Here is a 15,454-nt window from a genome sequence, read left to right on the forward strand (position 1 = left end):
ACATTGTGTGTGCGTGCATAGTCACTTCAGTCATGTCCAACTCTTGGCAACCCCGTGGACTGTGTAGCCCACCAGGCTCCTCTGTCCATGGAATTCTCTAGGAAAGAATACTGGAGTGGGTCGCCTTGCTCTCCTCCAGGGGATCTTCCTGACCCAGGAATTGAACCCACGTCTCTTATGTGTCCTGCATTGGCAGACGAGTTTCACCACTAGTGCCACCTGGGAAGCCCAGGACCACTGTAGGCACTCGGTCAACATTCCTCAAGTGAGTGAATGATACATTGTTTGGACCTCTGAGAGGCAGGTGCCAAGATGGGGCTAAAAGTACAAAATGTTATCAGGAGAGTTGGGGAAGGAGCCCAGAAAGGTTGAGAGAACGAATCCTAATTCAAGTTTCAGTCCAAGTGCAGGGAGGTTCCTGGGTGAGCACCGGTCTGTAAGGCAGGCAGAGGCAGCCGGGACATCAGGAGGTGCTTCCGGAGACTTCTGTCATAGGCCTTAGTGTGTCTGCTGCGGAGGTCCTGGGATGGGGGTGGGGGCGTGGAAAGCCTCGCATCTTGTGGTCAGAGGTCTCCAGGTGCATCCTTGTGGCTGAAACTCTCTTTGGCAGGAGCTGAATTCTCTTTTCAAAAAAAAAAAATGGAGGTAGTGGCACTTGGATTGGCTGGTCATTTCAGCCCAAGCGTGCATCTGATGTCTTCCTGTTGGAGCTGCTAGAGCTGGCACTGCCTCCTTCAGCTGTGAGGAGACCAGGACCTGAAAGTCTTCAGGTACCATCTGCCAACTTTCGAAAGGATGTTTTGGAAGCCGCCTGGTAATGGGAGTTGTTGGCAGACAGATATGTGTATCAGATGGGTTTGCATCTAGGTTCTTTGCAGGTGTTTCTTTAGTACATTACTTGTTATTTTCCAAAGGTAAAATTTGGAAGCATAGATCTATCCCCTGGGCCTTTCTTTCCAAGACTATAAAACTAAGGACCAGACAGCCGCCAAGTAGCACCAATTCTGACAGCCTGTGTGTTGCTGAAGAGCCATCACCATATAGAAAGAGGAAGCCCCAGGACGAGGTGTTGAGCAGGTGGTCTAGGAGTGAGAGGCCTGTGCCCAGCCTCCAGATTTCAGATAGGAAATGTACCTATTCATTTCACAAATGAGAAACCGAAGACAGTAATTAATTTGCTGTCCAGGGCAAATTAGGGCTCCAGAGTTCCTGCTTCCAGTGCACGTTACTTCTAAGCTAGCTCAGACCACAGAGCTGCCAGGACTCTCTGGGCTGGCGGCCTCCGTACCTCATGCTTTGTCCTCTGTCAGGAGGTTCTGCGATGGCAGGCCATGTGTTGAGTTACCAACCAAACTGAAAATAGGCCAATTCACTCCTTTGCCCAACTTGTCCATGCCGTAAGGAAACACTATTTAAATCCCCATTATAAGCTGTGAGAGCCAAAAACACGTAGTAGTTTTAGTTTGGCCAAATGCTTTGGAAAATACTTATAAAATTTCCCTTATTTTTTTCTTCTCTGTAAATTTGTATTTTCTAATTTCTGTTCTTCCTTATATATTAAATTTAAAAGGGATACTATGAAGGACTATGAACGTGTAGCCCTTGGCTCGATGATTGGTTAGTAACTGCAGGATGATTAGTGACTTCATAGCTTAATTGTGAAATTTTGAGACAGGAGATTTTAATTTTTTCATGAACTCTGAAGTGGTTCATTATTTCTCCTATTCTCTACCTTTTAGAAGATTTGACTACAAACTTTAAGCACCCAGAGGAAGTTTTTATTTATTTTTTATCTGGTTTGTATATGTAAAATAAAATCACACAATCATTTTTTTAAGCTCCTTTACCAAATGTTTAATCAGTCTTTGATGTTGAATTAGGAAATTCCTTCTGGAATTGAGGAGTTTGTTGCAGAGAAACAGGACAGGGTGATGCATTATTTACCTCTGATATGTGTTTAGTTGACTATGGTGGATTTAATGTAGCTGAAGTCATGAGTAACCATTATAATCAAATGAAAAAGCATGACTGGAACATTGAAGAAATTATCCTCATTTAACTCCTTGTATGTAATACTGATGATTTCTTGCACATTAATTCTTGCCAGAAACTTTATCATACTCTAGCCTTATTTTTAGCAACCAACAGCTGAGTTTCAGAGTAGCATTTCTTGCAAAGCTGGAATAGCCTGGAACTCAGGGGCCCCAGACCCATCCGGAGTATGGCTCTTTTCATGCAGAGGCTGCAAAGTTGTCCACCTTGGCTGCCTACCTAGAGCCTGACCAGCTGCCACTTAATTTCCTTAATTTCAAGCCACTCCTTGAGCCAGTTCTGAGCTCCTTCCCTGTGCTCAGAGAAAGCTTGGCCCTCAAGAGTTTCATACTTTGCTTGCCCATAGGAAGCCCACATGCCCTTTTTTTAGTTGCAGGTTGACCTATGATTTATGGTGCCATTTCTTCCCTTTAAATGTCTAAGTGGAAATAAGGTGATTGACAATGATATTTTTTAATTGTTTTTATTTTTAAAAAGAAAATGTTTACTTATTGCAACTGCACTTCTAGATGGTTACCAAGAGAAATGCAAGTATGTCTACAAGGAAGAACACAGATGTTCTTGGCAGTTGTATTTATATATAGTACCAAAAAGTAGAAGCGAGTGTCAATCAACAGATGAACAGACAAACTAACTTGTAATTTATCCATACAATGTAATACTCGTCAATGAAAAGAAGCAAACTATGAATATACACTAGTTTGGGTGCATATCTAAACACTGTGCTAAGTGAAAGAAGATAAAGATGAAAGAATTCCTATTAAATAATTCCATTTCTATGAAGTCCAGAACTAGCAGCACTTAACCTCCAGTGACAGAAATGAGGCCACTGGTTGCCTGGGGATCATGGTGTTAGAAATTGACTCCAAAAGTACCCAAGGAACCTGTTGTGGTGATGGTAACCCAGATGTATATATTTGTCAAAACTTATTAAACTCTATTTTTTTTTAAGTTTTAATTTTGTATTGGAATATAGCCCATTAACAACATTGTGGTAGTTTCAGTTGGACAGAAAAGGGATTCAACCAAACGTATATACGTATCCATTCTCCATGAAACTCCCCTCCCATTCACCCTGCCATTGAACTCTGTAATTTAAATGAGTGCATTTTATTGTCCATAAATTATACCTCAATAAAACTGATAAATTTTTTAAAAATGATAAAATATCCAGCAAAGAATATATAAGTAATGCCTATTAGCCTGTGTTTTAGCTAATGAGTGGCTGAGAGAGACTGGCATGAAATCATGGAGCTAGAAGGCATCCAAGAGGATCTCTGGATGTTATTTGGGACACAGGGTCCTTAGTCCAAAAAAATGATTGTGGGGTTTTCTTCTAATGTCAACCAAGCAACATTGTCTTCCACGAGGAATGTTAATAGAGTTTGCAGTCTTCTGTCAGGAGGTGAGAAGATGAGGGCTGGAATCCTTTGGCTCCTCTCTCAGTCTTTTTGATTGTGGGGCTCATGTTGTGAGGTTGGGGACCCATACCGGTAGATCTAAGAGGACCTGGGACCCACAAAATCAGCCTGAGCATCACAGGACAAAATGTTAACAGTCCAGTCTCCAAACGTATCCAAAAACCTGCCTTGTCAGCCCTCAGAAAAGATGACCATGTGCTAGAGATCATGTCCACATTCCCAGATGTCCTCTCACTTTCAGAGCTCTGTCTTAGAGATGTGGTTGATGAATATAAATTGATGGTGCTTCTGCTTCATATTTGTCATGTATTCTGCTGAGTTACACTTGTGTTTGCTACTGACTCTCACATTTACTCCCAGGAATAGGCACCTGCAGTCACTCCCTAATTGTCTGAGCTCTAGAGGATAATTAGAATGAATCTGATATCAAATGAAGATGTACTGATTCCCCACCCTGAGGTATATTTAATAATTCAGAGTGTTTCTTCTGCATGATGAGCTGGATAGATACCTCTGGCTGAAATTCGAAAGGTTATATACGAATTTGAAAAATTGAAGTGGATACAGAATAACACTTGCCCCATTAGCTACTTCACTGGTGTGTCCAAAAGAGGCATGATAGACATAAGAGGAAAATGCAGCCCCAGAATATCAGTTATTTACAAAGAAAATCAGCACCTGTGGACCTCTCAAGATAATGCCCTTGCCTGGGAAAGCTGTATGTGATTCCATGATCCACCCCTTAACTACTGAGGAAGAGTAGAGAAAGAACTCCAGAAACAATGAAGAGATGGACCCAGAGCGAAAGCAACACCCACTTATGGATATGACTGGTGATCGAAGTAAAGTCCAATGCTGTAAACAACAATATTGTATAGAAACTGTGAATGTTAGGTCCATGAATCAAGGTAAATTAGAAGTGGTCAAATATGAGATGGCAAGAGTGAACATCAACATTTTAGGAATCAGTAAACTAAAATGGACTGAAATTGGTGAATTTAATTCAGATGATCATTATATCTACCTACTGTGGGCAAGAATCTATTAGAAGAAATGGAGTAGCCCTCATAGTCAACAAAAGAGTCTGAAATGCAGTACTTGGATGCAATCTCAAAAATGACAGAATGATCTCTGTTTGTTTCCAAGGCAAACCATTCAATATCACAGTAATACAAGTCTGTGTCCCAACCAGTAACACTGAAGAAGCTGAAGTTGAACGGTTCTATGAAGATCAACAAGACCATCTAGAACTAACACCAAAAAAGATGTCCTTTTCATCATAGGGGACTGGAATACAAAAGTAGGAAGTCAAGAGATACCTGGAATAACAGGCAAATTTGGCCTTGGAGTACAAAATGAAGCAGCACAAAGGCTAACAGAGTTTTTCCAAGAGAATGCACTGGTCATAAAAAACACCCTCTCCCAACAACACAAGAGAAGACTCTACATACGGACATCACCATTTGGTCAATACTGAAATCAAATTGATTATATTCTTTGCAGCCAAAGATGGAGAAGCTCTATACAGTCAGCAAAAATAAGACCGGGAGCTGACTGTGGCTCAGACCATGAACTCCTTATTGCCAAATTCAGACTTAAATTGAAGAAAGTAGGGAAACCCACTAGACCATTCAGATATGCCCTAATTGAAATTCCTTACAATTATCCAGTGGAAGTGAGAAATAGATTCAAGGGATTAGATCTGTAGGCAGAGTACCTCAAGAACTATGAATGGAGGTTCATGACATTGTACAGGAGGCAGTGACCAAGACCATCCCCAAGAAAAAGAAATGCAAAATGGCTGTCTGAGGAAGGCTTACAAATAGCTGAGGAAAGAAGAGAAGTGAAAAGCAAAGGAGAAAAGGAAAGACATATCCATCTGAATGCAGAGTTCCAAAGAATAGCAAGGAGACATAAGAAAGCCTTCCGAGGTGATCAGTGCAAAGAAATAGAGGAAGACAATAGAATGGGAAAGACCAGAGATCTCTACAAGAAAATTAGAGATACCAAGGAAACATTTCATGCAAAGATGGGCTCAATAAAGGACAGAAGTGGTATGGCCTAACAGAAGCAGAAGACATTAAGAAGAGGTGGCAAGAATATACAGAAGAACTACACAAAAAAGATCTTCATGACCCAGATATCCACAATGGTGGTTAGAGCCAGACATCCTGGAATGTGAAGTCAAGTGGGCCCTAAGAAGCCTCACTATGAACCAAGCTAGTGGAGGTGATGGAATTCCAGTTGAGCTATTTCAAATCCTAAAAGATGATGCTCTTAAAGTGCTGCACTCAATATGCCAGCAGATTTGGAGAACTCAGCAGTGGCCACAGGACTGGAAAAGGTCAGTTTTCATTCCAATCCCAAAGAAAGGCAATGCCAAAGAATGCTCAAACTACTGCACAATTGCACTCACATCACACACTAGTAAAGTTATGCTCAAAATTCTCCAAGCCAGGCTTCAATAGTATGTGAACCAAGATCTTTCAGATAGTCAAGCTGGTTTTAGAAAAGGCAGAGGAACCAGAAATCAAATTGCCAACATCCATTGGGTCATCGAAAAAGCAAGAAAATATCAGAAAAACATCTATTTCTGCTTTATTGATTACACCAAATCCTTTGACTGTGTGTATCACAACAAACTGTGGAAAATTCTTCAAGAGATAGAAATACCAGACCACCTTACCTGTCTCCTGAGAAATCTGTATGCAGGTCAAGGAGCAACAGTTAGAACCGGACATGCAACAAAGGACTGGTTCCAAATCGGGAAAGGAGTACGTCAAGGCTGTATATTGTCACCCTGCTTATTTGACTTATATACAGAGTACATCATGCAAAATGCAGGGATGGATGAAGCATGAGCTAGAATCAAGATTACCGGGAGAAATATCAATAACCTCAGATATGCAGATGACACCTCCCTTATGGCAGAAAGCAAAGAGGAACTAAAGAGTCTCTTGAAAGTGAAAGAGGAGAGTGAAAATGTTAGTTTAAAATTCAACATTCAAAAAAACTAAGATCATGGCATCCAGTCCCATCACTTCATGGCAAAAACATGGGGAAATGATGGAAACAGTTTCAGATTTTATAAAAATCATGGCAGATGGTGACTGCAGCCCTGAAATTAAAAGATGCTTGCTCCTTGGAAGAAAAGTTATGCCCCATCTAGACAGCATATTAAAAAAACAGAGACATTACTTTGCCAACAAAGGTCCATCTAGTCAAAGCTATGGTTTTTCCAGTAGTCATGTATGGATGTGAGAATTGGACCATAAAGAAAGCTGAGTGCTGAAGAATTGAATGCTTTTGAACTGTGGTGTTGGAGAATACTCTTGAGAGTCCCTTGGACTACAAGGAGATCCAACCAGTCAATCCTAAAGGAAATCAGTCCTGAATATTTATTGGAAGGACTGATGCTGAAGCTGAAACTCCAAGACTTTTGCCACCTGATGTGAAGAGCTGACTGAATGGAAAAGACCCTGATCCTGGGAAAGATTGAAGGTGGGAGGAGAAGGGGACCACAGAGGATGAGATTGTTGGATGGCATCACTGACTCGGTGGACCTGAGTTTGAGCAAGCTCCGGGAGTTGGTGATGGACAGGGAAGCCTGGCGTGCTGCAGTCCATGGGGTTCACAAAGAGTTGGCCATGACTGAGAACCTGAACTGAACTGAACCCCTCAGCTAAGCATAAACTGTGTGTTAGTCATTCAGTCGTATCCTACTCTTTTTGATCCAGTTGACTGTGTTGCCCACCAGGCTGCTCTGTCTGTGGGATTTTCTAGGCAATAATACTGGAATGGGAAGCCATTTCCTTCTCTGGGGGAATCTTCCTGACTCACGTGTTGAACTTGGGTCTCCTGCGTTACAGGCAGATTCTTTACTAAGTAAGCCACCAGAGAAGCCCAGTAGTTATTAAACTAAGGGCTCTGCTGGTAGAGCAAAGAGGGGTTTTTTGGCCATACAGCCTGGCAAGCAAGATCCTAGCGCTGACCTGAGATTGAACCCATGCGTCCTGCAGTGGAAGCACAATGTCTCAGTCACTGGACTGCCAGGGAATTCCCAGGCAGAGAGCATCTTTAAGTGACCTCATTTCCCCTAGCGTGGTTCAGGTTTGGAATGAATCAATTAAGCAGAAAATTAAGTATCCATCATAGCTTTAAGGCAGAATAGAAACAAAATATTATAGACTAAAATCTTGTATAATGTGTGCTTCAGATAGCATTTTGGACATACTATGGTATGGTTTTCCTTTTGTAAATGAAATTGTTTTTCTTGTATGCAATTTCACAGTTGTGCTCAGGGCTCCTGTACCCACCACCTGGAGAGCATCATCGCGATGATGAAAGGAAGCTAAGAGGCCATAGAAAACGAACCTAGCAATATTGGACAGTGCTTACTTCCAGTCTCATGAGCATCTTTGACTCACTAATTTTTTTGTTGACATGATTGAAGTATTCTGCTTTGGTGTTTAGGCCAGACTTTAATTTAGGTATTTGTAACAGGCATTTAAATTTGTCCTCTTTGCTCTGTAAAGGGACCCTCTGTCCTGTTGTGTGGCAGTGAGAGCCTCCTCAGTCTCAGCTCTAGCTTTACTTGTCAAATTTGCACTTTTTTTCAGGTGAAATAACATATTTCCAGAAAAAAAAACCCAGTAATAACAAAACCTTTCTGTCAAGGAACTGCAGTAGTAATTCCTTCTGTCACTCATGACTAACAGCATTTTCCACTGACTTCTCTTTTTCTCTTGCTTCTAAAAAATTCAAAATAGAAAATAAGAAACCTATAAAAAATATCCAAAATGATTGTTTTGTTTCAGAGTAGTATGTCTGTGTGTGAGCAATAATATGAATTTGACTTACTCTTTAAAAAAATCCATTTTTCTGTTTGCCTTCAGAATGTTTGTGATGTTGTCAGCATTTACAGCTTCTCAGCTGGAATCGTCTCTGAGGCTGCAGGATAGAGTCTTCTTAAATTCCTCTTGCCAATCTGTGCTTTGGCATCCACATGTCAGAATGCATTTCATACGAATCATGAAGGTGTAGTGTGATCCTACATGCCCCACTTTATAGCTGACCTTGGCCATCCTTTCCTGCTGATTCTGGACTTATTTGGGTTTCTTTTTCTGGACTCCTTTAAATTATTAATGGGCATTTCTTCTGACTCTTCAAGATGAGCTGGCTAAGTACAGAGTTGTAGGTGAGTGTGAGATGCCTGTCATCTTTCAGTACATTATCTTTCAATACATTCAATGCACCTGGACATTTGGGGTTGTAGAGATCAAAGGACTTCACTCTTATATCTCAGATTAATTTTTTCTTTTGACTCTAGGAATAATGAGCAAACCCAACTCCTCTCCCCAGCTTAACTCCACATGGCCTGTTTTCCTGGCTTAAAGCAGCTTAGAATTAAATTAACCCCCCTCTTTCTCTCTACTTCCACCTCGCCAGCCCCATTTTAAGGTATAATTTGACAGTTTGCACAAGCAGTCGCCTATGAACATGTGGCCTCTAGTTGTAGAGGTCTCCCTTCATTTGTGGAATTAGACATTTTGAACAAAACTAACTTTTGTGGGTTTATGGTCCCCTGAATGAGAGATTTTAGTGATGTACTTGAGAGGGCTAGATGGTGACTACTGGTTAAGAAAAAGCAGATCTGGGGACAGTTTTAAATGCCTAAAATGTAGCTTTGTGTCACTGCTGAAGAGCCAGCGCCCTGAGTGTGCAGGCATGTTCACAGGCCCACATTCATGCTCCTGGGAGCGCCAGCATTCTTGGTGCCATCCTGATATCATTCAATACCATATCTCCTGCTTTTTACTTGATAAATCACATTTACATTTTGTTGATCTCTGCTCCAAATTCTACCTAGTAGGTATCCTTGTGTGAGTATATATGTTTCCCACTGTATTGACAGTATTCATTGATTCACATGTGATGCTATCCCTGAGAGGCATTCACATACAGGAGTGTGTCACAGCCCCACAGCTGAGAGCCAGTAAGCTGGTCCCTCGCTATTTAAAGCATGGTCTGTGGACCATGGTGGGGCACAGCATTCCTGCCCAACAAAAGATTCCTCTGTGGGAAATCTGTGATTTCCCTCAGTATATCTCTTGTGCTTCTCAGTCTCACTGTGTGCTTCCCAGAGGACCCTGTCCCACCATCGCCGCTAGCTCCCATGCTCAGCAGGTCTGCGGGATGCCGCAGTCGAGAACTGGCAGCTCCCTGCATGCCCTGCAGCTCAGCGGGAACTTTGTGGGAGGAGAGCTGGGAGGCACCCTCTGTAGATGCCACAGTGGTTCATCTGAATCACCCATCTGCTTGATGAAAAAAAGCAGATTGGGATAAACAGTCTATAATTCAAAATTTTTCTCTAACTTCAAGTAACCTTATCTCCAGTATGTTAAAAGTAAGAATGACTGAAACTTCTGGAATAACCATAGACATTTCACAAAACTCCATTAGACTGGAAGCCATGAGTTGAAAGAGGTTTGGAGGCAGAATTTATCTTTTCTCCAATTCTTCCATTTACCAGCTGTGTGAACTTGGGCAAAAAATTTATATTTCCCAGCCTCAGTTTTCTCATCCATATAATGGGTGTAATAGTAATACCCGGACTTCTGGGGTTAATGAGGAATAAATTAGATGATATACAAAGAACTTAGCATAGTACACAAAACAGAAAACATACAACAATCTCTTACTGAAAAAATAGTGTCAAAGCAAGTTGCAGTATTTTCTCAACTTCCACATAAAACCTTTACAGTTGGTAATGAGATAAGCAACTATATCTCATCAGTTTTTAACCACCCAGGAGACCTTCTGATTATAGTTTTATAAGTACCTTCACTCTATAAATCAAGTATGATTTTGAATACATTACTTTTTTTGCTCTAGTTTTTGCATATGGGGAATGTAAAATCACTTAGGCTCATTAGTTCCCCCTGTCCAATTATGGTCTTAATTATGCTCATCTGGGCCAATTATTTTAGCACCAAGAAAAATTGCCTTCTTTTGTCAAGACCATAGACAAGAACCAGAACCAGTCCCCAGAACTAAAGCTGAGTCTCTGCAGATATACGTTCTGTTTTTGCGTCAAGGGTGCCATTGTTATACCCAGAAGCAGAACCTGGGACAAAGTTACTGCTTTAAAACATGCTCCTTTGCCAGCCATCCTCAGCCTGTAAACTAGCAGCTAAAATATCCAGCTATTTTCTCTAAAAACATTATAAATGTAAAAACATTTTGTGCTAAGGAGTGTAATAAGGGCAAGAATATACATTCATTTTTCCACTGTAGTCTCATTTGGGATTTAGGCCAAACTCAGTAGATTAAAATAAAAAACTTGGTAGGCATAACTATGACTTTTGCAATGGAAATATTCAAGTAATGCATGCAATTATTTTAATGGAACTTTCTGCTCCGGTTTATAATGAAATGAGGGAGCTTTTCTGAATCACAGGGATTTGTTCTGTACTCTACCTCAGAGGCTGTATGTATGAGTGACCTCCTGGTTTTAGACAAGTTGCCCTGAATTCTGTTATTTTCTCATTTAGCTAGGATATAAAGGAATTTCAGCAGGCCACTTTTCCAAAGCATAGATTGCTAAGTTAGGGGAAAGTCTATGCTTATTTCAAAAGAATGTATGATTTTGCCTCTCCTAGGGCTGCCGTAGAATCGGAATATTCCTGATATGATTTTATGTTCATGGTGGTCATGGTGGTAGTTTTGTTGCTAAGCCATGTCTGACTCAATCCCATGGACTGTAGCTCGCCAGGCTCCTCAGTCCATGGGATATCCCAGGCAAAAATACTGGAGTGGGTTGCCATTTCCTTCTCCAGGGGATCTTCCCGACCTAGGGATTGAACCCAGGTCTCTTGCATTTCAGACAGTCTCCTGCATTGCGGTAGGATTTTTTACTGACTGAACCACCAGGGAAGCCCTTTATGTGCTAGTTAAATCATTTGATTCAGTCATTTGATTCTTACCACAAATTTGGTGAGATAGGCAAGTCATATTTATTTTAAAGAAGGGCATGTATGTCCTAGAAGTGACATAGTGGCTTGTTCAAAACAGTGTTTTTTGACTATTGCATGTCATAAACAACTATATCTTCAGAATATCTTCAGAAATTTTAAGTTCAGGTATAAATTCAAAATATCTTAAGAAACTTTCTGAAATTTTTATATTTTCTTAAAACAAAAATTCTAGATTGTCCTAGTAATATAATTCTCAATTCTGTTTTTAAGTGGGAGAGTAAAGCAGGAGCTGTGGTTAGAGGGCCAGGGTTGCTTACACCTAGGGCCTGCCCTAGAGCTGGCCACACCTGTGCTGTTGTTTATCATATCAGAGAGTGGGAGGTTTGGAGTGGCGACTCGAAGGGAAGGGAAGGCAGACTGACTGTGGCCCTCCATCTGAGAGACTGAGACTGAGGCTTGTCCATGCTCAGGAGGGAGCAGGTCTTAATAGTCTATGTCAGGCTACCTCATGCACAGGAGGCTGAGAAGGCCACCTTGCTCCTCAAGTCAAGGCGCGCTTGCTCACATGTGTTATGAGTCCAGACTTTCCAAATGGGCTGCTCACGCAGCTCAATATAAAAGAAAACAAAGAACCCAGTCAAAAAAAGGGCAGAAGATCTAAACAGACACTTCTCCAAAGAAGACATCCAATTGGCCAAAAAATCACATGAAAAGATGCTCAACATCACTAATTATTAGAGAAATGCAGATCAAAACTACAATGAAGTATCACTCATTCAAGTCAGAATGGCCCCATTGAAAAATCTATAAGCAGTAAGCACTGTACAGAAAAGGGAACCCTCCTACCCTGTTGGAGGGAATGTAAATGGGTGCAGCCACTATGGAGAATAGCATGGAGGTTCCTTATAAAACTAAAAACAGAGTTACCATATGATACAGCAATCCGACTCCTGGGCATATATCTGTGAAAACTATACTTTGAACAGATGCGTGCACCCCAATGTTTATTGCAGCACTATTTACAGTAGCCTCGACATGGAAGCAACATGAATATTCATCAACAGATGAATGGATAAAGATGTGGTATATATATATACCACCAATGGAACTTTACTCAGCCATGAAAAAGAATGGAATGATGCCATTTGTAGCAACATAGATAAACATAGAGATTATTATACTATTATAGTAAAGTAAGTCAGAAAGAAAAAGACAAATATCATATTTATAATATATATATGTGCAATCTAAAAAATTGATAATTTATTTACAAAATAGAAACAGACTCAATAGGCTTAGAAAACAATCTTACCAGAGAGGAAAGGAGTTGGGGGAGATGAATTAGGAGGTTGGGATTCACATATACACACTACTACATATAAAGTAGATAATCACGAAGGACCAGTAGGTCTTAATAGCACAGGGAACTCTACTCAACAGTCTGTAATCATCTATATAAGAAAATAATCTGAAAAAGAATTGATATATATAAATGTATATGTATTATGTGTGTGACTAAATCATTTTGTTGTACACCTGAACATTAACTATACTCCAATATAAAATATATGCAATACTGTATATTAACTGTACTCCAATATAAAATAAATGTAAAAAATAAAGGGGATTAGCTCAAGATGGCAGAGTAGAAGGATATCATCCCTTCTACTCATCCCTTGTTATATAAACACAAAAAGCACAACAAACCACTGAGAAACCATTGACAAAAAATTGCTGGAACCTACCCAAAAAGATACCCTACATTCAAAGGCAAAGAAGAAGCCACCAGATGGTAGAAGGGGCACAACCACGATAAAAACAAATCCCATACTCAGATGGGTGACCCACAAACTGGAAGACAATTATACCACAGAAGTTCTGCCACAGAAGTGAAAGTTCTGAGCCCCACATAGGGCTTCCCAGCAATAGGAGGAGGAGCCCTAGAGAATCTAGGTTTAAAGACCAGTGGAGTTTGATCCCAGGAATTCCACAGGGCAGGAGGAAGCAGAAGCTCAACTCTTTGAGGGTGCATACAAGGTCGTGTGTGCGCCAGGACTCAGGGTAAAAAGTAGTGACCACGTAAGAGCCTGAGCGAGACCTACCTGCTGGAGTTGGAGCGTCTCCTGCCGGGTGGGGGATGCAGCTGTGGCTTATTGCAGGAACAAAGACACTGGCAGCAGCAGGTCTGGGAGTGCTCACTGGCATGAGCCCTCCCAGGGGCTGCCTTTAGCTCTACCCTGCAGCCTGTAGGCCCCCGTGCTGGGATGCCTCAGGCCTAGCAACCAACAGGCAGGAACACAGCCCCACCCACCAGCAGACAGGCTGCTTAAAGTCTTCCTAGGCACAGCCCTACCTACCAGAGGCACAAGACTCAGCTTTACCCACCACTAGGCAGGAACCAGCCCCTCCTACTAGGAAGCCTGCACAAGCCTCTTAGAGAGCCTCATCCATTAGAGGGCGGATAGCAGAAGCAAGACCTATGATCCTGTAGCCGGTGGAACAGAAACCATAGTCACAGAAAGTCAGACAAAATGAGATTCCAGAGGAATATGTCCCAGATCAATGAACTAGATAAAACCCCAGAAAAACAACTAAATGAAGTGAGACTAGGCAACCTACCAAAAAAAGAAAAGAAAGAATTCAGAATAATGATAGTGAAGATGATCGAACATCTTGGGAAAAGAATGGAGGCACAAATTTAGAAGATACAAGAAATGTTTAACAAAGACCTAGAACTAGAGAACAGAGATTAACAATCCGATAGCTGAAATGAAGAATACACTAGAAGGAATCAATAGCAGAATAACCGAGGCAGAAGAATGGATAAGTGACCTAGAAGACAGAATGGTAGAGATCATTGCTGCAGAACAGGAAAAAAAAAAAAGGAATGACAAGAAATGAAGATAGTCTTAAGAGACTTCTGGGACAACATTAAATGCGCCAACATTCACATTAGAGCATTCCTAGAAGGAGAAGAGAGAGAAAGGACCTGAGAAAATATTTGAAGAGATAATTGCTGAATACTTCACCAACACGGGAAAGGGAACAGTCACCCAAGTCCAAGAAGCAAAAGAGAGTCCCAGGCAGATAAACCCAAGGAGGAACACATCAAGACATGTGGTAATCAAATTGACAAAAATTAAAGACAAAGGAAAATATTAAAAGCAACAAGGGAAAAGAAACAACATAAAAGGGAACTCCCATAATTTTATCAGCTGATTTCTCAGCAGAAACTCTGCAGCCCAGAATGGCATGACACAATATATTTAAAGTGATGAAAGGGAAGAACCTACAGCCAAGATTACCCAGTGAGGCTCTCATTCACATTTGATGGAAAAACCAAACGCTTTACAGAGAAGCAAAAGCTAAATGAATTCAGTACCACCTGACTAGCTTTGCAAAAAGGCTAAAAAATATGAATTGGGGAAAAAAATTAAGCGTATACAACAAAAAGAATGAAAACAGAAGCCTGTATTTATAAGCAAGGTATGGCAGAAAACATTTTACACAGGTTACTTCTAAACCTCATATAGTGCTGAATGGAAGACATGATTGCCTCCGTTTGATTAATTTACTTTTAAAACTTCTATTTTCAAATAATTTTAGACATACAGAAAACTTGCAAAATATAATAGAGTGAGTTTCTATATACCCTTCACTTAGCTGCTTAAGATGTTAACATCTTAACCAAAGTACAGTAATCAGAACCCAAAAAAGTAACAACACTGCTAAGTAAATACAGATCTTATTCTAGTTTATCAGTCCCCTCCCCAAAGGTCCCTTTGGATTTCAAGGTCCAGTCCAGCATCCACACTGTGTTTATTGTTGTGTCTCCTTCATCTCCCCCGATCTGTGACAGCCCTGAGTTCATCATCCTCTTTCATGATCTTGGCACTTTTGTAAGTAATATTCACTTACTTTGTAGCATGTCTCTTACTGTGGGTTTGTCTGATACTTCTGAGTTAGGTAGAGGCTACTCATTCTAGTCAAGACTGGCACAGAAAT

General features: G+C 40.9%; 1 protein-coding gene across 9 annotated transcripts in view; it reads left to right on the plus strand.

Annotated features, from left to right (window-relative positions):
* Positions 1-15,454, plus strand: part of NEK11 (NIMA related kinase 11) — a 280,951-nt gene that overhangs the window by 137,812 nt on the left and 127,685 nt on the right. The gene's annotated exons all lie outside the window — the stretch shown is intronic.

This window comes from Cervus elaphus, chromosome 19, assembly GCF_910594005.1.
Source record: "Cervus elaphus chromosome 19, mCerEla1.1, whole genome shotgun sequence".
In the NCBI taxonomy this organism is placed as follows: domain Eukaryota; kingdom Metazoa; phylum Chordata; class Mammalia; order Artiodactyla; family Cervidae; genus Cervus; species Cervus elaphus.